The sequence below is a fragment of the Bubalus kerabau genome, chromosome 1 (assembly GCF_029407905.1).
Source record: "Bubalus kerabau isolate K-KA32 ecotype Philippines breed swamp buffalo chromosome 1, PCC_UOA_SB_1v2, whole genome shotgun sequence".
NCBI classification, from domain to species: Eukaryota; Metazoa; Chordata; class Mammalia; order Artiodactyla; family Bovidae; genus Bubalus; species Bubalus kerabau.
In genome coordinates this window covers 192,834,899-192,861,047 of record NC_073624.1, presented here as the reverse complement: position 1 = coordinate 192,861,047, position 26,149 = coordinate 192,834,899, and the positions used below count along the sequence as shown (strand labels likewise).

Sequence of the window (26,149 nt, the reverse complement as noted above, 5' to 3'; positions counted from 1 at the left end):
AGCTGGGTTAGTTGGTGCACCTCATGATTTCAGAGAAACTGCCAGGTGCCCCTGGGAACAGAAAGCTGAGCAGGTTTCCTTCACTGGGAGTCCAGGTGAACAGCGCAGCAGATGGTGAAGGAGTCACAGCTGCTCTTACAGATTTTGTGCCGCTGTGGAGTGGCCTGTGTTCTTTTTGTAGAAAAGATCTAAATATATAATTTATACTGAAAAATAGGTTTCTGGCATAAAATAAGAGTGTACAGAAGTAATGTCAGGCATGATGATATTTAAAATCTAGTAAGACTGTTGCTTTCATTGTTTCTGATATTTTAGCATCTACTCAGAACTTTAGGGGCTTCCCAGGTGCCATTCTATGTGCTGCTGGTAAAGAACCTGCCTGCCAGTGCAGGAGGCAGAAGAGTGTGATCCCTGGGTCAGGAAGACCCCCTGGAGGAGGGTATGACAACCCATTCCAGTGTTCTTGCCTGGAGAATCCCCATGGACAGAGGAGCCTGGTGGGCTACAGTCCACAGGGTCATAAAGAGTCCCACACGACTGAACAACTTGGCCCACGCAGAACTTTAGCTTTCAATCTATATATACTTATTACTTAAAAATGGTTCCTTTATAATTTATATGACAAAATGACTCCTCCTTGACCCTAGATTTCTAAAGGAAGCAGAAAGCTGAACAATGTAAGCAAAGCATTGATTATAAGTTGATTGTCAAGCTCGTTATTATGAAGTCAGTATTTTAATACAATAATGAATTATTAATTACTTCATATGTAACAAAGTTATTTCTTTTCAAATGTGTCTCTGATGGTCAAAATTAAATTTTAAATAGAAAGCACTTTCTCTAATCTGATGATTTGATGATTGTGCTTCATTTTATAAAACAGTTCTGGCATAGACTGTATGCCATTCTATGCATATTTAAATGGAATTTTCCTTTGAAACTTTCCATACGTTCTGCGTAGTGACGCATGAGTGTAATGAGGAAATTACTTTTGAACCACCTTCCTCATGATATTTCTCTTTGGTGACAGTGTTGATAATAGTGATGATGATGACAAGGTGATAGTTATTGTGTGAAATTTGAGCTCATATTTTATGCATATCAGTGTTCCCCATATTTTGTGTAGGGCTATTACAGTAATTGAATGAGATAGTTTCTGAGGTGGTTGCCATCATTTTCTTCTTTGGGCAGGTAAGGAGACTGGAGCAGGGGGGATTGAAGTGACTTACCCAGGTTAGTAAGTGGCTGTAGTTAAGAGCTGTATTCCAACTGGTTTGACCCAATTTACCGTTCTGTGTATTTAAAAAAAAAAAAGATAAAATGAAAGCTTCTCTGATTGAAATTAGGGGCACAACCTATATCCAGTTGCATAGCATCTGCCCTGCATCTGTAGGTTCAATTCGGTAGTTTGAATCAATAGACTTGTCTAAGCTCTTTGTTTTGGAAGTTAAGACACTACCTAATATCTCTTCAGATAGACCTAGTGACTGTCATATGCTTTTACTGGTCACATACCGGTAGTCAGTTAGGAGTAGGATCTCATGACTGCAAATTAAGCATTGTTTCTGCTATATGATTTGCTCTAAGATTTCATTTTACTCTATTGCAACTTGGTGGGCTGCCGTCTATGGGGTCACACAGAGTTGGACACAACTGAAGTGACTTAGCAGTATGTGATGCATAAGGCATTTATTAATTCAACATCTAGCAAATATTTGTCCATTTACCTAAAGTGCACCAGAGTCATCTCTTCCTGAAAGTTGACTTAGACACTTAATAAGGCTGATCAGTAGTCAAAGGCAGAGACTGAATTCGCTGGCTCGGATGCCTGAAGCTCTCCTCTCCTCGGTTTGTGCAAGAAGGTCCCCAAGAGACGTGTGTCAGGACTGAAACAGTTGGCTGCAGTTTCATCTTGTTCAAGAATGTCTGCTGTTTTATTTGCTCTCTTTTTGATACAATCGTTGGTTTGAAAATGCCTCTGTGTTAGAACCCTCACAGTTGTCAGAAATGAGCCCTGAGTTTGTGAGAAATGAGTCTCACAAAGAAGGAAGATGTGACCAGTCAGTTTGGAACTAGCATCCGTGTTTTATAAACTGGAAATTGTAAAGATAGGCAGAAAATTCCCAAGGAAGAAGTCGAAACTTGGCCCCCCAGAGCACTACCTGCAGCAGTGTGAAGAGCCAAATGAACCCTTTTCCTCCACTATCAACAGATGTGGTGTCTTTTAAACTTATTCCCTCCCCCTGGACTCAGAACGTGTTCTCAACAGTCAACTTCATTCAGTAACCATCTCATCTTTAATGAACATTTCAGATTCTTGCACATTGTATTTGGATGCCAGCATACTGGTTGATCTTACCAGTGTTCTGTTACCAGTTCAGATATTTCTGCTATTAAAGCTGCGTACCTGAAACTAACACAACATTGCAAATCAACTGTGCTCCAATGAAATTAAAAACAAAACAAAACAAGCTGACGTGACCATCTGGTGAGCAAATACCTGTGAAGCTTTCAGAGCCTAAGCTGGCCAAGTTCTAGCTGATTGCCTCACATCCTTGGAAACCAGGGATTCATGAAGTTGAACCTAAATAAAAACCTATTTCACACACAAAAAAGCCACCCTGCTTACCTGCCAACTGAGCCGCAAGGGAAGCCCAAGAATACTGGAGTGGGTAGCCTATCCCTTCTCCAGCAGATCTTCCCAACCCAGAAATCAAACCGGGGTCTCCTGCAATGCAGGTGGATTCTTTACCAACTGAGCTATAAGGGAAGTATTCTTGGGCTTCGGTTGTGGCTCAGCTGGTAAAGAATCTGCCTGCAATGCGGGAAACCAGGGCTCAATCCCTGGGTTGGGAAGATCCCCTGGAGAAGGGAAAGGCTACCCAGTCTAGTATTCTGGCCTGAAGAATTCCATGGACTGTATAGTCCATGGGATCGCAAAGAGTCGGACACAACTGAGCAACTTCCCACTTTCACTTACCTGCTAGGAAGGGGGAGATTCAAGAATTTACACTTACTTTAGGAGTTTAGCCATCACTTAACTTGTCAGAACTTTCCATGGGATGACTCATGTATTTCCATATGTATTTAAATGAGTATATTGCTGAGATATTAGGTAACTAGGGTTACAGATATTGAAAAGTCTTTATGGATTGTCTTACTCATTCTAAAACATAATCATTTTTTAGAAATAAGAGTATAATGCAAAAATAAACAAATTCTAAATGTTTAGAGTGACATGCTCCAGTTTCTGTAATATGGAGCATAGTGTTTCCCTCTGAATTATTTGAGGAACATTAAGGACAGCATTAAAGAAAAAAAAAAGGATAATCTGTAATCAACCCTGAATATTCATTGGAAGGACTGATGCTAAAGTTGAAGCTCCAGTAGTGTGGCCACCTGATGCAAAGAGCCGACTCACTGGAAAACACCCTGATGCTGGGAAGTATTGAGGGCAGGAGGAGAAGGGGGTGACAGAGGATGAGATGTTTGGATGGCATCACCAATTCGATGGACATGAGTTTGAGCAAACTCAGCAAGATAGTGAAGGACAGGGAAGCCTGGTGTGCTGCAGTCCATGGGGGTCACAAAAAGTTTGACACGACTAAGCAATTGCACAACAAAAGCCTGTAAATTATAAAAAGTAAAATAAGGAAATATATAATGATTTGAGGTCTGTAATAATTCCTGTTGTTTTCATATATAACACCCCTGTGATTGTATTCAAATATTTGCTGTGACACATGTCTGCTTAAAATCACAGAGAATTTCCTTGGAACATTAGAATCAAATGTTATGAAAGAGGGGTTGAATGAAGAGTATCTGAGGGCCTTACTTTTTTTTTTGGAAATTATATTCCTTTAGCAATATTTAACATAGATTTTTTTCGGAGAAGGCGATGGCACCCCACTCCAGTACTCTTGCCTGGAAAATCCCATGGATGGAGGAGCCTGGTGGGCTGCAGTCCATGGGGTCGCGAAGAGTCGGACACGATTGAGCGACTTCACTTTTCTGATTTAAAGATTTACATGTACATAAAAGTCTTCACACATAGGTCTTTGGTTTTAATGGTAGGATTTCAGACTATGTATGTAATACTTTGTAGATGGAAGACTATAGCAGATTTTTAGGAACTGGCTACTTTAGGGATTTTTAACCTCATGATGAAGAAATCTCTATCATAACATGAAAAGGATTTGTTAAAAATAAGAGCAAAAGTAAATCACTTTTTCTTATGATAGTCCCCAGGGATAGTTCCTTTGAGCAGTCCATAAGAAATATATATATAAAAATTTCTTCTTTGATTTGTTGAGAAAGCAATTTTCTTATGTATTAGACATAGGTAAGTTAGGTATAAGATATTTTATGTAAGTCTATAAGTAAGATTTTCTTGTTTATTTTAGTTTTGCTTTTTGTTTCTCATTAATATTTTAATCTATATCATTTAATTGAGTAGCTACTACGAAAGTCACTGGTGATTATATATATATATATTTGTATATGTATATCACCTTTATTATCTACAAAGGGACTACTTAGGGTAGAATTTATTAACCCTGATTTACTTACAAAAAAGCCAAAGTTCAGATAATTTTGAGTGAAGTAATATGTTCCAGAGGTCATGCAGGAAATGACACTATTGCAATCCAAACCCCAAGTCCCTTCACCCCAGAGGTCACACAATTTTCCTGGTATCACACCAACCTCCAAGGACAAAATGAATAAGTTAAAAAAAAAGCATTTTTAGGGGTAGATTGTATTTTGACCTACTGATTAACAAACAAATGATAAAGTCTAAGCAAGCTTTTAAGGACAGTGCTTTTATTTGGACACAGATTTCTCGGGACTAACTGCCCCTGTGAGCCCTTCCCACTCACTCCTATGGCAGCTCCAGGTAAAGCGGTCCTTTGTGTACATACATGGTGGTGGTGGTTTAGTCGCTAAGTCACGTCCGACTCTTGCGACCCCATGGACTGTAGCCTGCCAGGCGCCTCTGTCCATGGGATTCTCCAAGCAAGAATACTGGAGTGGGCTGTCGTTTCCTGCTCCATGTGTACATACATGCTGCTGCTACTGCTGCTAAGTCACTTCACTCGTGTCCGACTCTGTGCGACCCCATAGACGGCAGCCCACCAGGCTCCCCCACCCCTGGGATTCTCCAGGCAAGAACACTGGAGTGGGTTGCCATTTCCTTCTCCAATGCATGAAAGTGAAAAGTGAAAGTGAAGTCGCTCAGTCGTGTCCGACTCTTAGCGACCCCGTGGACTGCAGCCTACCAGGCTCCCCCATCCATGGGATTTTCCAGGCAAGAGTACTGGAGTGGGGTGCCATTGCCTTCTCCAGTGTACATACATAATGTGTCTTTATTAAGTAAGTTAAGTGCACATTTGTCTAATGTCACCCAAAGCTGGTTTAATTTATCTATAAGAGAGTTTTAACAATGTAGGCTGAGAATAAATACCTTATGTTGATGGTGCATCCAAATCTAGACAAAGAATGCAGTGAACATACCTTTGAAGCTGGTATCTGCATTTCTATGGTAATAATTCCCCTTAAGTAAATATTCTTTTACTTTGTGGGGAAATAAAAGATTGAAAAGTACCTGTTTTTTATGACCATAAAACTGTCAAAGATTAATAATGATGAGATAATCTGTATTAATGTTTTAACTTAAAAGAAACATTTTAACAACATATGTGGAAATATCACACCATTTCCTTGATTTTGATGTGCTTAGTATTACCAACGGAGAAGGCAATGGCACCCCACTCCAGTACTCTTGCCTGGCAAATCCCATGGACGGAGGAGCCTGGTGGGCTGCAGTCCATGGGGTCGCGAAGAGTCGGACACCACTGAGCGACTTCACTTAAACTTTTCACTTTCATGCATTAGAGAAGGAAATGGCAAGCCACTCCAGTGTTCTTGCCTGGAGAATCCCAGGGACGGGGGAGCCTGGTGGGCTACCGTCTATGGGGTCGCACAGAGTCGGACACGACTGAAGCGACTTAGCAGCAGCAGCAGCAGTATTACCATTGTATGTATGAGTAAAAACAAAACAGTTTACTTCAGGAGAAAAAAAATAGAGGAGAGGTGGATTTCTAACTGGGGATTATAGAAAGGCAGTTCTGAAAGAAATTCATCAAAACTTTCTTTCACCAGATTTCCCTAGTCCCTTTTCTTTTTCAGTTTTTGTTGTATTTGTTTCTAGTTTAAACACAATTTTCTGTCTTTCCAGAAAGTAAATGTGTTAAGTACTTACAGGAGTTTACAGTGCTGTAAATTGAAAATTAACATCATTTATTTTTGGATATTCCTAAAGTTCCAAGCTTGGGGTTCTGATTATATTGTTGACTTTCATTGTTGTTTTTTTGCTTTTGAAAAGAAGATTATCAAAATTATGCTTCCAATGAAATAGTTTAATATTTATGCTGTGTCTTTTATCCCCAAACATATTAATATCTAATTAAAATATTTATTTTAGTCATATCTAAGTTATTTAAAATATATCTTACCAATGGAGATTGTACTAATGTGAGTTTTTAATACCTTTATTCATATTCTTCTCTTATGATAGATATATTGAAAGCTCCTTGAGTTTTAAGAGTTAATTCATCTTTATATCTTCACAGAAATTAGTACAGTTTCTAAAATGCAGCAGGCTTTCGAGTGTCTGTTTTATTGAATATTAATTGTAAGAGTTTTCAAAGTAGTTGTATATTTATATCTTTGAAAATGTACATATGTATATGTGAAAATTTTTTGTGAATTCTCTTGTGAATTCTAATGTGCCTGCTTTCAGTACTGTAGGCCTTATCTTTTACAACTTTCAAAACCAGGGGTAATTAAGCTTCATGTCCTCCTCATCTGAGTGCATTCTCCACTGGACCAAATTTAGAGGTGTGTGTTTTTTATTTTAAGTAGTAGTTTTGAGATATGTGAAAAGACAGGATTACATTTTTTAGTTTTTTTTTTGCTGTTTTGATGTGGCTTCTTTGACTTTAATATGATAGGTTTGAATGAGAGACTACATGTACACAGAAAGAAATCATATGGAATTGCATCTATGTTAAATGTAACCATTGTGTGTATGTGTGTGCTCAGTCACTCAGTCATGTCTGATTCTTTGTGACCCCATGGACTGTAGCCCACCAGGCTCCTCTGTCCATGGAATTATCTTGGCAAGAATACTGGAGCAGGTTGCCATTTCCTACTCCAGAGGATCTTCCCAACTCAGGGATCAATCCCATGTCTCCTGCATTTCCTGTGTCTCCTGCATTGGCAGGCGGATTCTTTCCCATACCTCGGAAGCCCCAGTTGTGACCACTGGTTGCATTCATGCTAAGTCAGTTCAGATGGCTCTGTGAGACGCTAAGGACTGTAGCCCCCCAGACTCCTTTGTCCTTGAGATTCTCCAGGCAGGAATGCTGGAGTGGATTGCCGTGCCCTCTTCCAGGGGTACTTCCTGACCCAGGGATCAAACCCACATCTCTTATGTCCTCTGCATTGGCAGACAGGTTCTTTACCATTAGTGCTACTTTACCATTTGACCACATTATTTTGAATTAAACTGAGGAAAAGAGGCTTGTTCATATACAGAAGAAATGAGCATATGGAAAGTTAAAGGGAAGTTACAAATTATTACAAATTATGATAGGTACTGTCTCTGGGTGCTAAGTAGTAGTTTAAAAATAGTAAGAGATTCTTGGGTGCAATGTCAATATATTTAAGGACAGTTTTTAACCCAGAAATTTGACTCCTTGATATTTATTTTCAGGAGAAAACACATTGGCGGGTAATGTGAATGAAAGTATTTCTTGAAGCACTGTCTGTAAAAATGAAAAAACTGGAAACAGCCTATATGTCAATTACTGGGGTGTAAGTAAAAAAAAAAAAAATCATGATATGTTGAGAAAATGTAGCATGGTACAGACAGTGAAAAGTATACTGTTTGTTATTTATATTCATTATCCTAGAAAGGTCTTTCTGATAATGCAATAGAAAAAAAGCACGTGGTAAAACATGTTTGGAATTGTTCTATTTAGAGAACATATGTATGTATATCGGAGAAGGCAATGGCAACCCACTCCAGTACTCTTGCCTGGAAAATCCCATGGACAGAGGGGCCTGGTGGGCTGCAGTCCATGGGGTCGCTAGGAGTCGGACACGACTGAGCGACTTCACTTATAGACAGGTCATCCTAAAGATAAGCTCATAATATTGATGGGAGTTTCCTATGAACACTGAGTATTTGGTCTTTTTGAATGCTTTTATGAATTTTCTCCAGTAATTATATCTTAGTTTATCTAAGTATATGAAAGTCGATCTGGCAGAAGAAAAAACACTACATTTGATAATTTATTTTTTAAGCTTGAAATTATGGTTAACTTCCCAACTACAACTGTATTTATTTATTTATAAATTTATTTATTTATAAATTATTTATTTATGTATTTATTTATTTATAAATTTTATTCTCTGACCTAAGAGGTCAGAGAATTGTCCATTTGTATCCCATTGTCACTAGCAAAATTATTGCTAGTTTAGTAGTAAGTAAGCAGTGTAAACCAGAAAGTAATATGGAAAATATTACATTCAGTTCACTTCAGTTCAGTTCAGTCGCTCAGTCATGTCCAACTCTTTGCGACCCCGTGAATCACAGCATGCCAGGCAATCACCAACTCCCGGAGTTCACTCAAACTCACATCCATCAAGTCGGTGATGCCATCCAGCCATCTCATCCTCTGTCGTCCCCTTCTCCTCCTGCCCCCAATCCCTCCCAGCATCAGAGTCTTTTCCAGTGAATCAACTCTTCGCATGAGGTGGCATTAGAAAGTTAATTACTTCCATGGCAGTCCAGTGGTTAAGATTTACCTTCCAGTGCAGAAGTTGCAGTTCGATCCCTGGTCAGGGAGCTAAGATCCCACATGTGTTGTGGCCAAAAAACCAAAACATAAAACAGAAGCAATATTATAACAAATTCAATAAAGACTCTAAAAATGGTTCCACATCAAAAAAAAGTCTTTAAAAAAAGTTAAAATCATAAATGAGAATTAAAATTGACTTAAGGTTTAGATCTGTGTTTCTTATATACTCTTCACTGGATGATATTATGTAGTATTTCAATGGTTCAGTTCATAAAAAATAGTTCAATTAGAGTGAGAGTCTTGCTTGACTTTTAATAGAATTTGAGTTCCATGTATATTTTAAATGTTACTGATGTAACTACTATCTTTTAGTAATCATCTATAATTTAATTTGCTTTGTAAGTCTTCTTTTAGGTTCTTTAAAATACACTATATACTTAATTCATTTATATGATAGGAAGTCAGTTTTCAATGATTCTTCTTTTTATGTATTTCTATATTTAACTATAAGGGGCTTCCCTGGTGGCTCAGAGGATAAAGCGTCTGCCTGCAATGCTGGAGACCTGGGTTTGATACCTGGGTTGGGAAGATCCCCTGGAGAAGGAAATGGCAACCCACTCCAGTATTCTTGCCTGGAGAATCCCATGGACAGAGGAGCCTGGCAGGCTACAGTATACATTTAACAATATTCTTCTGATATAAAAGCACCGCCCCCGTACCACCACCACCACCCCCTACCCCCCTGCCTGCCATGATGACCTCTACACTAGGATGGTTGGCTTGGTTTTCTTTAGAAACACAAATATTTTAAAACATAGGACAAAGACATAGTTTATCTCTTCCATCTATGTATTACATGTAGATGTGAGCATATTTGTTTAATCATCTTTTCTTCTTTGGAGAATAGAATAATGTCTTAAAAGCAGTTATATAATTTGATCAAAATTAGTATCTGGGATTATTAGCCTACTGTGTAATTTTCTTTTGAACAATTCAGATCTATGGTTTAAAAACAAAAAATGTGCGAGAGACAGTTACTATATAAAATAGAGTGCCTTTCATTCACTCTTTCCAGTTTATTTTAGTAGTTTCATCAAATTCAAATGTAAATTAAACATTCCATATCTAGGCGTTAGAAAATTTGTATTAATCTGGCTAAAGCAAAGTGTCAGAGGCAGCACTCAGCAAGTTCTATAAACATTGATAGAGTTAAATTTGATTTGAAGTGTATATACTTTTTGCTTTTGATTTAAATGTGGAGTTTAATTCACTTTTTAATGCTTCCTTATCTGATAGAAGCTAAAATGGTACCTGCTTCACAAAGCACTTTTAAGAATTAAATTAACCAATGCAGATAAAGGGATTGGCACAGTACTTGGCATACAGTAAATGCTTGATAAATGGTAGCATTTATCAATAGCTAATGTTCATTATAATTTTCTGGTTGGGATTTGAATTTTATTTTTTATCATTAACCAGTTTGTAACTTTCCATACTATATGGAAGCATATGCTTTTTAAAAATAAAAATTTAACTTTTAAGGTATACTTTGAAAAAAGACTGTTATACATCCACTGAGTTAAAAAGTAAAATTTAGTGGGTATCCTTTGTGTATTTTAAGTTGTATTTTTGCCTTACTTCTCTTCTCTGTTTCCTGAATGGAAAGATGAAATCTCTATGTTTTCAGAGTCTCATTCATTCCTAAAGAGACCTTTAGTGCTGTGCTATATTGTAATTATTTTAAACTTACACTCACTGAGACTGTAATTAAATCTATATTTTGCCTAGCTTTCCTTGTCCTCCTAGAGAACCATATATGTCAGTATTATAAATGTAAGCAATGCAATATATTAATTATTATGAAAGAAATCAGTTTATTATTGGCTCCATTTTTAGAAGCATATCAACATTCTACTGTATACACTTAGATTAAGCTTAACTATTCTTTTGATCTCTGAGGAAGATGAGTCTTTTTCAGTTTTCTCTGATGTGGACTATAAATTGTTCAACACATATTTATTGAGCACCAACTGTATACTTAAACTGTGAAAATTGCCTTAGGATTCTTAGGTACATACAGACTCATTTCAGTGCAGTTTATGAAATGTTAAGACCAATTCATGCATAAAATGCTAGGAAAATAAAAGTGTCAGAAAAACACCTAATCTAGCTTCCAGGAAGTGAATCCAGCCCAAACAACTCTTCAGAAAGTAGAATGATAATTATATTCGTAATTATCCTTCTGAATTATCACTAAACCCTCAGTCATCAGTAAAGATTCACTTATGATCATGATAATTTCCTGAATATTAAGCAAAACATCCTAATGCACTCTAGTTAAAAAAATTTAATTATGGTAAGTAAGAAGGATAGTCTGCCTGACGATTAACTAGAAAATGCATTGGAAACCTCATTTTTAAAGAATTATTCGTAATAAAGCATTCACACTTCATTTGATTGAGACTGTCTTTTAGCTTTTAATATATTACTGAGTTTTTAAATACCAGCTTGATGGGTTTATTGCCACTTTATGAATTATAAAAATTTTCTTATTAATGAATTTTCTTTAATTAGAGGAAATTGGAAAATAGATATAAAAACTGAAGCAAAATTTTTCACTTATTTTATAATTATTTAAATTTTTAAAAATTTGGTTTTATTAAAGGTACATGTTTTTCAAAGTTTGCTGGTTGTATTAGAACTTGATATTTAACAAAATAAAAATATTAAAATAAAGAAGGCAGAAGACATAAAGATTTACCCACTGCTCTAGAATTCAGTTTGTGGTGGAAGGGATTCGGCTCATCTATCTGTTCGTAAAGTTCTCTGGGTCATATTCAGGGGACTCAACTTTATGTTATCTGTAGAGCTATTTGAAAAATAGAGGGATCTCTTTAATACAAGACTAATATCAACAGCATCCGAATTAATGATGTTGAGAATGTAAAATTCTGTCCCTATTATGTGAAGTGGGTATAAAATACTTTTATTGTAATAAGCTTTTTTTTTTTTTTTAACTAATTGAACCTTAATATAGATTCTGTGTAATTAGTGATAGGAAATGTTTCTTGATATCAGTTCCTTTATAGTATTGGTGGAGGGTAGTGTCTTAATTGAAATATATTGCTGCTGCTGCTGCTGCTAAGTCACTTCAGTTGTGTCCGACTCTGTGCGACCCCATAGACTCCACCAGGCTCCCCCATCCCTGGGATTCTCCAGGCAAGAACCCTGGAGTGGGTTGCCATTTCCTTCTCCAATGCATGAGAGTGACAAGTGAAAGTGAAGTTGCTCAGTCCTGTCCGACTCTGCAGACAGCAGCCTGCCAGGCTCCTCTGTCCATGGGATTTTCCAGGCAAGAGTACTGGAGTAGGGTGCCAGTGCCTTCTCCGTGAAATATACTGAGTTTCTGGCAAAGATATCACTCATGTTTAAAGGAATGACTTCTCAAGGAAAGTAATAATCTCATTCATAGATATTAGAGATTCAATGCTATTCCCTGGCTTGGTTTTAATTCCTCTCCAAAGAAGATTACCATGTTAACTCCCTTTTGTCCCCCTGTCTTGGTCATATGTGTAAGCTAGCATATTTGTGTTATATATGAGTTGACCAAAAATTATACCTAAATGATAGCTGGCCAGAAAGAAAAATAAATATTTTGGGAAGCATGATTTTATCTGGGGGCCATTTCTTTCAGTTGTTGTTAAAGATGTGGAAAGAGTTGCTAATGCTAGTAGCTGAATCTGTGGCTCTGAAGTCATTTAATGTCAACTAAAGATTACAATCCCAAAGAAAGGCAATGCCAAAGAATGCTCAAACTACCACACAATTGCATTCATCTCACATGCTAGTAAAGTAATGCTCAAAATTCTCCAAGCCAGGCTTCAGCAATACGTGAACTGTGAAATTCCAAATGTTCAAGCTGGTTTTAGAAAAGGCAGAGGAACCAGAGATCAAATCGCCAACATCCGCTGGATCATTAAAAGAGCAAGAGAGTTCCAGAAAAACATCTATTTCTGCTTTACTGACTATGCCACAGCCTTTGACTGTGTGGATCACCATAAACAGTGGAAAATTCTGAGAGAGGGGAATACCAGACCACCTGACCTGCCTCTTGAAAAACCTATATGCAGGTCAGGAAGCAACAGTTAGAACTGGACATGGAACAACAGACTGGTTCCAAATAGGAAAAGGAGTATGTCAAGCCGTATATTGTCATCCTGCTTATTTAACTTCTATGCAGCGTATATCATGAGAAACGCTGGACTGGAAGAAGCACAAGCTGGAATCAAGATTGCCGGACGAAATATCAATAACCTCAGATATGCAGATGACACCACCCTTATGGCAGAAAGTGAAGAACTAAAGAGCCTCTTGATGAAAGTGAAAGAGGAGAGTGAAAAAGTTGGCTTAAAATTGAACATTCAGAAAACTAAGATCATGGCATCCGGTCCCATCACTTCATGGCAGATAGGTGGGGAAACAGTGGAAACAGTAGCTGACTATTTTTCTGGGCTCCAAACTCACTGCAGATGGCGATTGCAGCCATGAAATTAAAAGACACTTACTCCTTGGAATGAAAGTTATGACCAACCTAGACAGCATATTAAAAAGCAGAGAGACATTACCTTGTCAACAAGGGCCCATCTAGTCAAGGCTATGGTTTTTCCAGTGATCATGTATGGATGTGAGAGTTGGACTATAAAGAAAGCTGAGTGCCGAAGAATTGATGCTTTTGAACTGTGGTGTTGGAGAAAACTCTTGAGAGTCCCTTGGACTGCAAGGAGATCCAACCAGTCCATCCTAAAGGAGATCAGTCCTGGGTGTTCAGTGGAAGGACTGATGTTGAAGTTGAAACTCCAGTACTTTGGCCACCTGATGCAAAGAGCTGACTCATTTGAAAAGACTCTGATGCTGGCAAAGATTGAGGGCAGGAGGAGAAGTGGATGACATAGGATGAGATGGTTGGATGGCATCACCAACTCACTGGACATGAGTTTGGGTAAACTCTGGGAGTTGGTGATGGACAGGGAGGCCTGGTGTGCTGTGGTTCATGGGGTCGCAAATAGTTGGACACGACTGAGCAACTGAACTGAACTGAACTGAAAGATGTCATAACTTCCTGTTTCAGATCATTCTCAAATATCTTCCCTTTATACTTCTGCGATAGTTTATAATTAGCAGTTTGATTAAAAAAAAAAAAAAAAAACTCCGAATGTGTTTTAGTGAACCAAGAAGTGCAATAAAATTTTATAAAACATTTAGAGACACAGGATGACATTTGCTTCAAAGTGACATTTGGATTCAGGGCTAAAAACAGGTTAGTGTTCTTGTCCAGGGACATGCACTCTCCTGATAATGGCATATTGTTCCCTGAATTTGGATGAGTAATAACACCACAGCCATTTTACATGTAAGTGAGTCTAAATCTCTTTGATTCTTTTAATCCTTTTCCCTCATTCAGGAGAGGAGTACAGGGGATGCAAACATTACTGATAGAAGGCTTACTTTAATATTCATCTAAAAGATTATCGTTATTTTCCATTACCTTCCTTACAAGATGGCTTTCAGAAGCAGACCTATTTTTAAATACTGTTTGAGAATCAGGCAGTGGTAAGGGTAGCCATGAGGCCCCATTCCCTTTCATGGACTGTAGCCCTCCAGGCTCCTCTGTCCATGGAATTCTCTAGGCAGGAATACTGGATTGCCATCCCTTTCTCCAGGGTATCTTCCTGACCCATGGATCCAACCCTGGTCTTCTGCGTTGCAGGCAGATTCTTTACCATTTGAGCCACCAGGGAAATCCATTCACTTTCATAGCATTGTCTAGAAATATTCTTTTTCTGTGTTGGTGTTAGTCATTGTTGGTCTCTGCTTTTTCAGAGTACGTGAATTCATATACCCTTATCCCTCAGTGTCCTCGCAGGGCATTGGTTCCAGGACCCTCGCAGATACCAAAATGAGTGGATGTTCAAGTCCCTGTGTAAACTGGCATGTGTAGTATTTGTGTGTAACCTATGTAGAGCCTCTCTAAACTGCCTCTAGATTACTTATGATACCTAATACAATGTAAATGTTATGCGACTAGTTGCCAGCAAATTCAAGTTTTGCTTTTTGGAGCTTTCTGTATTTTTTTTCCCCCAATACTTTTGATCCATGTTTGGTTGGATCAGTGGATGTGGAACCTGCAGATATAGAGGACTGGAGGGTTGACTATATTTTAGAAAGAGGACGGACAGCAATGGGCTCTGCATTTCCTGTATCACCAGGTGTCATGCTTTGTCTACTCGATCCTCAGAGTGTGTATAATCTCAGCATATAAGTAATCGTCTGGTTGCTGACTCTCCTTTCATGGTGTTGGACAGAAATGATGATCTTTCCATTTACTCTGCAAAGCTATAACTTTGACTTGAAAGAGTCCTTTTCTGACAAGAGGAAAAAAGTTAAATATTAGCATTTTAAGAACATATATAAAAGTTTCAAAGGAAGAATCTAGCAAATAAGGCATATAAAGCCAGAATGAAAAGCAGTATCTGTTAGCAGTTACTGTCTCACACCAACTGTACAAATAATAACACTATTTGACTCCTCGTCGTATTTTGATTTTGAAAGAGAAAAATGCATATTTGCTATATTTGTTTCATTTTCCTTTAAAACCAGAGCAGCGTTTTTATTTACAGCTAGTTTAGAGTATAATTATGATAAACTTCAAGGATGACTCAGCAGAAATGTTTATTAGTTTTGTTCACTGCTCTATCTCCAGCATCTAGAACAGAACCTATCATATTGTAAACGCTCAATGTTACTGAATGAATGAATACATTATATATTTTCTAGCAGAAGTATCACTTGTGTATCAGTTAGCTTTTATGAGATCATTTGGCTAAAGTTGAAGATTTAGTCATTTGGAGCTACTTACTTCTCAAGAGAGAATTCTGATCTTTGCAATAATTACATTATTTTAATTACTCATTAAGATTTTAGAAAATGTGGAAGTATGTAAATGCTGCTATAGAATTTAACGCTGGGAGGACTTTACAAACTGTTCTTCTGTACTAATGTCATCCAAGGGGCATACCTCCTGGAAGGGCAATTTGGAACATTTCTGCCTGAAATGTTTCATTACTGGCTGTACTACTTAACGGAGCTGCATTCCAGTGAGGGAAGCCTCTAAACAAAAGGAAGTACACATTAAGAGATTTTGAAATCCAGTAAAATCTGCTTGAAATCATTGGTAATCCTGATACTTTCTAACAATTTGGCCCCAAAGCTTCACACTTTAGAAGCCACTCCCAAAAAGTATATCATTGAAAGAAGAAAGCATCAAGGTTCCCAATTACTTCCTCAGAGATTTTACTGGATTTCATAGCATACAGCATGACTCTGAAGAAAACTGCTATATGTTTTATATAAATAATTACTGTTTATGAGATATGTACTGAGCTATTCAGTATTTAGAAAGCAGTTATTAATTTTAAAACTAGCAAACCATTAAAGTGCATCAAGTTAATTTGGATTCAAACACTGTGACAAGTAGGTTTCCCAGTTTGCAGATACAAACTCTTTTCTCTCTTAAGTCAGGTTTTGTAAAATTGATGTGTTGTAGTGTGGAGCATTGGAGAAGGAAATGGCAACCCACTCCAGTGTTCTTGCCTGGAGAATCCCAGGGACAGGGGAGCCTGGTGGGCTGCCATCTATGGGATCGCACAGAGTCGGCCACGACTGAAGCGACTTAGCAGCAGCAGCAGTGGAAAATAACATACAGAGTAAGCAACAGTCAAGAAAAGTGATTCTGAGTAGTGTTCTTTGCTTTGATTCTTTATATTGTATTAACTTGACAGGCAGTGGTTTAAAAAGTGCCACTGTCTCAGCCACTTGCTAGCTTTGTGACTTTGGACAGATTACTTAATTTTTTGGTGCCTCAGTTTATCATCCCTAAAATGGGAATAACCATGGTGCCAGCTTCATAGTATTGTTTTTATGATTCAGTGACTCAATATATGTAAAGTACCTCGAGCAAGATTCAGCAAACTTTCCTGCAAAAGAAGATGGTAAACATTTCAGGCTTGTGCACCTCCTCAGCTCCACTGTTCTGATGTGCAAGCGTCATAGATTATCCATAAAGAAATGAATGTTAGTATGTTGCAGTGAAAATGTATTTACCAAAACAGGCAGTCCAGAAGTCATAGTCTACTGACTCCTTGTCTAAAATTTTGCTTAGTATATAATCAACTTTCAAAATTATTATCTTCCACCTTTTTGAGACTTTTCATCAGTTAACCTATCATGGATGCAAAGAGTTGCCCAATGTATAAAGAAAAGAGAGTGTACTTGAAGATCTAATTTTTTTAAGCAAGCATGCACAATTATTATTGTGTGAAAGAATGTCTGAAGATTTCTGGCAGGAAACCTCAAATTAGTTGAAGGATATGGTTAGAAAATATATTTTTTTTAATGTAAATGAAATTGTCTTAGGGACACATAGTGATTTTCTACAAGTCAAGAGGCTGGGAAACAGCAGGAATAGGGACTGAGTTGGTGTGTATACACTTGTGTGTATGTATGTACACGTGTGTGTGTGTGTGTGCGTACACACCTGCACTCACCCACTGCTTTCTCATTCTGTGGCCTTTCTATCAGCTAGTGTAAAGTATGATTGGATTCAGAATATTTACCTCTTGGCCAAATATAAATTTAATATGAAGCAATGTGTATGTTTGGAGATGGGTAGGTAATATGTTTTAAACTCAGACTCTTGATTTTAGAGACCTTAATCTTTACTATCTGAGTGAAGATTGGTGTTGGAGAAGAATCTTGAGAGTCCCTTGGACTGCAAGGAGATCCAACCAGTCCATTCTAAAGGAGATCAGCCCTGGGTGTTCTTTGGAAGGAATGATGCTAAAGTTGAAACTCCAGTACTTTGGCCACCTCATGCGAAGAGTTGACTCATTGGAAAAGACTCTGATGCTAGGAGGGATTGGGGGCAGGAGGAGAAGGGGGTGACAGAGAATGAGATGGCTTGATGGCATCACCGACTCGATGGACGTGAGTTTGAGTGAATTCTGGGAGTTGGTGATGGACAGGGAGGCCTGGCGTGCTGTGATTCATGGGGTCGCAGAGTCGGACACGACTGAGCAACTGAACTGAACTGAACTGTAACTGACTTAGTATTAGAAATATTATCCTAGTCTCTTTTCCATTGAAGTTGGATTACTCTAATCAAACTCCATTGCTTATGCTGTAGTGGTTTTCACTTATATTCATTTATATCTGGACTCAGTTTGTCCTTCATAAATTCATTTAGTAATAACTTACTGAGCACCTTCTCTCGGTTAGGATATGAGAACAACAGAATGAATAACAAAAAGCCCATAGTCCCAGTGATTAAGATGTTAACAGTAGAATAAGAACAGGAGAGAAACAATAACAATAACGTGACTATATTTTGATTGACAAAGGCGCCATAGCAAGACATCAGAGGGATGTGATTATGCAGAGCAATGGCACATGATGTATAATATGGCCTTCCCAAGGAGACCACACCTAAATAAGACCTAATGGAGAGGTTATTGTTGTCAGGTTTAAGGATGCCAGGAAAGGCATTTCAGACAGGTGGAACACCAAGCTTAAAGATCACAGAGGGACACCAAGTGAATTCATTAGGGGTGAGTCATGTGAGAAAAGATTGCGAGGTTGCACATCTCTATACTTACAGCGATGGTGACTAAGTTGAGGAATAGCATCATTGTGTTTGTCCTTAGGAAAACATCTACTGGCAGGTAAGGAGTTAATTGGAAGAAAGACCTGCCTGGAGCTTGAGACAGATTACTGGCTTTGTAGTGGTAATCCAGGTGAGAGATGATGTCAGCTTGGACCTCTGAAGACAATTTACAAGGTAGAGATAAAAGATTTGAAGACAGATTCAAAGTAGAAAGGAAGAGTGTAGATGGAATCAGGATGACCTTGAGATTTCTGGCTTTTATACCAGTGTATGCTTGGCACCTCAAGTATGAAATTTCAACATACCTTAATTACCCTTTGTGTTCTAATTACAAAATAATGATAGTGCTGATGTGTTTGATATTTTGGTCCTTGGATAATGTAACAGTAATAAAGGTAACAATAGATGAGGCATTGAGAGCCAGTCAACAATCTTCCAAGTTTTTTTAAAAAGTCAAGTCTTAACCAGTTTCTTCCCTAATGAAATTGATTGTGTTGCCATTGTTAACAGCCATGAAGTTCAGATTCTATAAGTAATGTAACTTTGAAGCAGCCATGGGTGATGCAAAAACATTACCCATGGGTAATGGGTAGTCGGTCACTGGAAGAAGGGGTAGAAAGAAGAGAAGGAAGGGGAGAGGGGAAGAGGGGGAGTCTTGTTCTGGACTGGAAATCAGGAAGGTAGGTAACCCTTAGCCCTTAGATTAAAAAAGAATCCAAGGAACAGTGTTATCCCTGGGATTTTTAGCAGAGATAAAGTTGCTTCTTGCAGTTCGCTAGGTAACTGCATTGTGGTAAGCACCCTCTTTCTATTTAGAGTGTATGGATAGACCCATCTTCTAGTACAAGCTACTCTTTGTTCTCCATTTAATTCTGTCTGAGAAGCACTGGATACAGACAATCATGGATGAAGAGAGTCTTTTATGTAATTAATTGTTTTGTAGTTTTCCTCTGAAGTCTTCTTTTCTGGGTGCTCCTTTGGCAGTTCAAACCAGCCACGTGATGGTGTAAGTCAGCTTGCTGAAATTGAAGACCTGTGAGCATTCTCTTCCAGGATGTTATATGCTTTTGCTAAGACACACACTTTTTTTTTTTTTTATCTTTCAGGCACAACAACAATAAAAGCAGGTTAAAATCTGACTAGAGTTCAATAGTACATTACCTTGGCCTCACAACTAAATGATTTCCTTGATTAAGCCAATGTGGTTTTCAGAAGGAATAAGAATATCTCTCCTACTCATATTTCTTTTTTAATAACATGATTTTGTGTAAACTTCAGAAACAGGAAATCACTGAGTTACTGCTATTTTTAATTATGAAAAGAAGATGAAGTAAATGACAAGTACAAGATAAGAAACAGAATGGAAATAATTGGCACTTTTGGAACATAAAGACTATCTTGAGTTGTTGAATACATTTCATAGTCTTTAGATTTTCAAAGGAAATGTATTTTTATATCATCCAGCCAAAAATGCAGGAAAGCAATCTTGATGTTTGTTATTGGCAGTATAGAAAGCGAAGTAGATAGATTGCGATCAGGAGTCCTGTCCCATCGGTCACTCCTGTGTTTCATAGCTGGAGTGACTGTTTGTAGTCACTTTTACCGTTTGTGGCTTTGGCTTTTCAATCTCTGATCTGCCTAAAGGTTTTGTTCAAAAGAACCAAGCCATTTCTAATTGCAGCGTGCTGGTCTATTTGTAGCAATTTCCTAGCAAATCCCCAGCCGTGCCATGTTATGTCAAATGGTGCCCTAAATCTATAGTTCTATACTTAGTTCTCACACATATTCTTTATTACCACTGTTAGAGATAAGTTAACAACAAAGGTTTGTTCAGTATTTTTGAATGTTCGGAGTTCAGTGTTTTGAAGAGCAAACTTTTCTTCAGTGTTCTGACACTCAGAACGCTGTCCTAAATGCCTTATAAATATTACCACTTAATTTTCACCCCAAATATAAGAAGTGGGTACTCGTATATGGTGCTTCAGATGAGAAAATTGAGCTCAGAAAGTTGAACTGACTTGCTGAAGTTTATGTTGCAACTGATATGTATTGGAATCAGGATTCTAGTTTTAGTCATTCATTATGACTGTAGCATCTGATATCCACTATACTCTGTCTTGTAAGAATGATCTGGTTCCATAGCATTTGTGTACGTTAAAAAACGTAGTGCATGTTCATAGAGGTTGCCTTTATTCCTTTTAGAAAGTGAATACACACGAAGAGATTTCCACTGCATTCAATAACCCCCTCTCAATTCACATGTTGGAAAACCCTGGAGTTATGTGTTTGGGCATTTTGTTTCTTTTTTTGTTTTTCTTTTTTTTTCTTCTTTCTCTCTGCTTGCTTCCTTTCACCTCCCATCCCTCTCTCAGCTTATAGATAAAGAGCATGGGGCTTGGAACCAAACAGACCTCATTTAAAGACGTGGTCTGTCTTTTGTTCACTACCTTGTTTTGAGAAAGATACTGAATTTCCTCAAGACTCAGTTTTCCCGTCTTAAAAAAGAAAGTAATAATCCTTGTCAGAGTAAATGATTTTGTGTCTGGGAAGTTCTTAACCATGGTAACTGTTGTTGTTATGATTAAATGTTGTTGTTATTATCCGTATTCTTATTTTAGGTCACATTGGAGGGTGACTCTCAAAGCTGATGTCGTTGATACACTCAGTGTAGCCCAGTTTCTTTGTCACCCCTCTAGAGCTGATGGGATAGTTTGCTTAGATCTTTTAAGAAGCTGTGTTATTTCAGACACCATCTGTGAATGTCTTAACAAACTGTGTAAGAAGCCAGTGGGACCGGATGGTGGTTTTGCCTCTTAGAACCCTGGAGTTGTTTGGATATGTGGGATGTGTTTACTGTTACATCGTCCTACATTTTAAAATGTTGTAGAACTAAATGCCAGCAACAGTTTCTGCCTCCCAACCAGTATACTGGATTTTTAAATTTGATTTCCTGGTTCACTGTTAGAACTTGTCTTAAAAGTACACAGCCAGGTTCTGTCTTGATGAACATTATAGATAAATTTCGTGTGGTCAAGTTTCTGAAGAAGACGACTTCTGAAGCAGATTGGATGGTTCAAAGAATTTCTTATCTTAATGACAAACGCATAGCAGTCCTAAGGTCTGCCATCCCCGATACACACACACACGCTCACACATACACAGACATGTTCTTATATCATTGGCCTTACTTTTCTTTTCTTTATAGCATTTATCCTATCTGTCACAGTCTTATTTTCTTGTTTACGATGTTTCCCCCCACCATACTCAAAGACTAATAAAAGTAGAGCTCTTATATGACTTGTGTTCAGTATCCCTAGTGCAAAGCACAGCTGCTGAATTTGTGAGTTTTTTGAACTAATGAATGAAGCTCTGTGAAGTGCCAGTGTTTGGCTCATAACTGTGCCCCGTAAATGTTTGTTAGTTTCTCTTTCTTGAATCATCTTTGCACGAACTTCTGATGTTTGAAGTCCACCAATTGGATGCATTTCTCAGATGACTCAAAGTATATTTAAGAATTTATAGCTCTTTTGTTTCATTCTTGAGGATGACTTTAAAAAAAAAAAAAGAACAAGTTACAGAAAACCAGACCACTGTTTGCACTTCCTTTGTAAAATCAGTTATTTGAAAACATATGCCATATATATGACCAATATATAACACCCATCTCATCTTCTCTCAGACAATAAAGTTCGAGGGGCAGCACTCCTCCTTGTTTAAATTGATTTTTCTTAAGCTAGCTTTTTTTCCATAAAAAAATTCATATCCATGCATGGATTGAAAAAGTCAAACAGTAACTGTACAATGACATGAAAGTCTCTTTGCCACCGCAGACCCTTTGGCTTCATGCCCAGAAATGATCAAGTATTTGATTTGCAGTAACTTAACAGTAAAATATTTGGAAACATTTTTAACTCTTCTGCCAGCGTCAACGTGTGTGAATGAATGAATACTACATTCACTGTTATAACCGTTGGTTATTTTTCCCTACTTAAAAGTTTGCATCTTTAAGGTGTTACTATACTACTACATGAGGATTTGCTTCTTTTTAAAAACCAACTGTGAGGTGTTTCATTGTGTGGACATAATTTCATTTATTGATTCAGTCTATAAACAAACATTAAGATAGTTTTAGCCTTTGTTTTAAAAACAATGCTGCAGTGTATATTACTAGAATACTTTTATATAGACATTTAAATATACCTATTGGGTGAATTTTTGAAGCAAAATGTTGGGTCAAAGGATTTGTGCTTTCTCAGTGATAATAGACCTTGCCAAATTTTATTGCAAGCCGGTTGCCACAGTTTATGTTCCTACTATGAGTTTCTGAAAGCACCTTTCATGCCAGCTACTCACCAATATTGTTTATGATCAGTCTTTTTGAATTTTGTTAGTCTGATTAGTGAGAAGTGGCAGGTCCCTCTTCAGCTGTTTTAACTTGCATTTTTAAATTATGGAAGAGGCTTTTCTTACTCATTTGTAGGAACCCTTCATTCAGTAAGAAAATTGGTCCTTTGCCATATGTGGCAAAATTATTTTTTCAGTTCATTGTTGGCCTTTTAAAAAAAGTTTCTATAATATTCTTCATGAACGGTTTTTAAAAATGCATAGGTATTAATTTTTTCTAAGGCATCTGCTCTGATATCCCCTTCTCAGTGGTCTCTCAAGGCACCCATTAATAACAGCACTTAGCACAGTATAGTCCATCTTTGTGTGATTATTCATTTAATTTCTGTCTTGCTTGTTGGACTATAAACCCTACAAGGTCAGACACTGTCTTTTTGCAACTCCCTGTGATGCCTATTACATAAAATAGTGCCTGCCTACTATTAAGAGTCTCTATGGAAATGTTTGTTGAGGGAATAAAGGAGGGAAGTAATAAGTAATGACATAATTCATTAACCTCAAGTATGTGAGTATGTTCAGAGTGTGTATTTATCACAGGCTCAAGTCCCATTGGCATATAAATGCATCTTTAAAAAGAAAAAAAAAATCCTCAACCCAGTTTATGTCAGTAGAAATCTTTGAAGACTATATTTGAAATCATTTCATATTTGCTGTAAGAGCTACTGGTTTTTGTAAGGCTGTGGCTTATTTGGTTGTCATTTCCCTCTTACACAGCATCACTTTGTTCATTCAGAAACCTAAAATCTTTCGCCTGCCAAGAAACTTGTGATGAATTTCAGCATTATGTCTCACTAGCAGCTAACTTTGAACAGTGGTGAAAAATATTTTTCATAAAGATGATCACTGTATTCAAAGAACTCATGACTTTTTAAAAGAAGAGACACTTAGTTTTCCAAAATAATGAAGAATAATAAATATTTTACCTTCTGTTGCCTTTTAGGAGAGAGAAGGGCACGCTTCCTGGAAAAAGTCTTTTTTCCATCTTAAGAGATGGAAAATAAGGTTTAAAAGCATCTTAGGATTTTGGTGTAAACTTGTGAAAGGTTGCACTATAAAATAACACTTTTACTAACAGGTCCAAATAACTAGGTAAATAGAATGAGGGTGCATAATATTTGTTTGCCTGTCTGTAATTTAAGAGTTAATGACTAGAATTATCTCTGATTTTAAATTTCAGGTCAACCAAAATTTATATTTCATTTTAAAAATTCACATTATTTCTGTCAGTTTAAAAGATCTTTCTAACATGGATTTATATTCCGATGTATTATGCCTGCTACCTTTTAATTATATATTCATTGTATTCATTATGTTTTCATATTCTTTATCGCCCTCCCTCCCTTCCACTCTTCCTCCCCAAACTAAGTGACCTGAAGCCTAACCGTTATTTTAGAGACTGTAGTAAAAGCCAGGTACACATCTGGGGTTCTTTTTGACTGTGTGTGCTTAACATTTAGGCAAAGGGCTCCACCTCTCAACCCTCAGTTTCCTTGGAGGTTGAATTCATTTTTATAGGAAAGAAACAGTTGTCTGAGAAATAGTCTTGATTCAAAAAATTTTAGAATTAGAGTTTCATTGGGATTCATTTTTTTAAACTCTCCTTTTCTTTTCCTTTGAAGACATTCAGTAAGCGGGCCACCAAAGCAATTGCCAGATGATGGAGATGTTGACAATAACGCATTACGCAGTGTGCTGCTGTGTCTGTGCCAGAGATTGGTACAAGGGTCCAGTGAAGGGCCTGGGATGGGAACCGAGATAAACAGGACCTCACTGAGCATGTCTCTCCCTCCTTCCTTTATTCCACAAGAAGAGTACTAAGTGAGCATTCTGTGAGAATTGATGTGCTGTTGCTTCTAGTAAGAGGGGAGGGTAACAGGTATAGAGTAATTTAAAAGCTTGTGTATTCGCTGTTTTCCATACTGATTTCATAAAAATTAATAGCATATTATTTTAAAAAGATCTTATGCTCATAAAAAATGTCATCTCTTACTCTGAATATGCACTGACCAATAGCTTTCTGTGTTTTTAGGTTAAGTAAGTAAGTGAAGTCGCTCAGTTGTGTCCGACTCTTTGCGACCCCGTGGATTGTAGCCTACCAGGCTTCTCTGTCCATGGGATTCTCCAGTCAAGAATACTAGAGTGGGTTACCATTTCCTTCTCCAGAGGATCTTCCCAACCCAGGGATCGAACCCAGGTCTCTCACATTGGAGGCAGATGCTTTAACCTCTGAGCCACCAGGGAAGATTTTTAAGTTAGGGGAATACAAATGTCCATATGCCTGCAACTGACATTCAGAGATTTAACCCACACAACCATAATCCTGTGTAAACCAAAAAGGTGCCCCCCCCCTCCCCGCTCCCCGCCAAAAACAACAAAAAAAGGTAGCTCAAACAATTAGTTAAAATTCTGCCTTGTTGCCTTTAGGTTATTGATGTGTAAGCCTATCCTCATATTTACATTTGAATTACTCTCTATACTCTTGTTCTATTCTTTTTAACCCATGACTTAATAACAATGAAAGATGACATTCTATTGCCTATATATGAAGGTAGGGCAAGGTGGTTCCTTTCTATGTCTCTTAACTGTTGTCTCTTACGAGAACCATTATGGGTCTCTGCCTTTCATAGCCTAGGGTTCAGGAAAAATTCTACAAAGCCTTCATAGTTAAGGAATAGACTGTGTCGGGACAGTATACCTACCCTGGGATCAACAAGAGAAGAGAAAGTGTGAGGCCATCTCTTCCTCCTGTTTGTTGTTCAGTCAACTCAGTTGTGTCTGACTCTTTAAGACCTCATGGACTGCAACACGCCCAGCTTCCCTGTCCTTCACTATGTTCTGAAGTTTGCTCAAACTCATGTCCATTGAGTTGATGATGCCATCCAACCGTTTCATCCTCCATCACCCTCTTCTCCTCCTGCCATCAGTCTTTCCCAGCATCAGGGTCTTTTCCAATGAGTTGGCTCTTTGCATCAGTGGCCAAAGTATTGGAGCTTCAGCATCAGGCCTTCCAATGCACATTTAGGGTTAATTTCCTTTCGGATTGATGGGTTTGATCTCCTTACAGTCCATAAGACTCTCAAGAGTCTTCTCCAGCACCACAGTTCTAAAGCATCAATTCTTCAGTGCTCAGCCTTCTTTATGGTTCACCTCTCACATTTGTACC

The 26,149-nt window shown here is 37.8% G+C and overlaps 1 protein-coding gene across 1 annotated transcript in view; it reads left to right on the top strand.

The window, feature by feature from the left end:
• CHSY3 (chondroitin sulfate synthase 3) overlaps nt 1-26,149 on the top strand; it is a 291,006-nt gene that overhangs the window by 66,103 nt on the left and 198,754 nt on the right. The gene's annotated exons all lie outside the window — the stretch shown is intronic.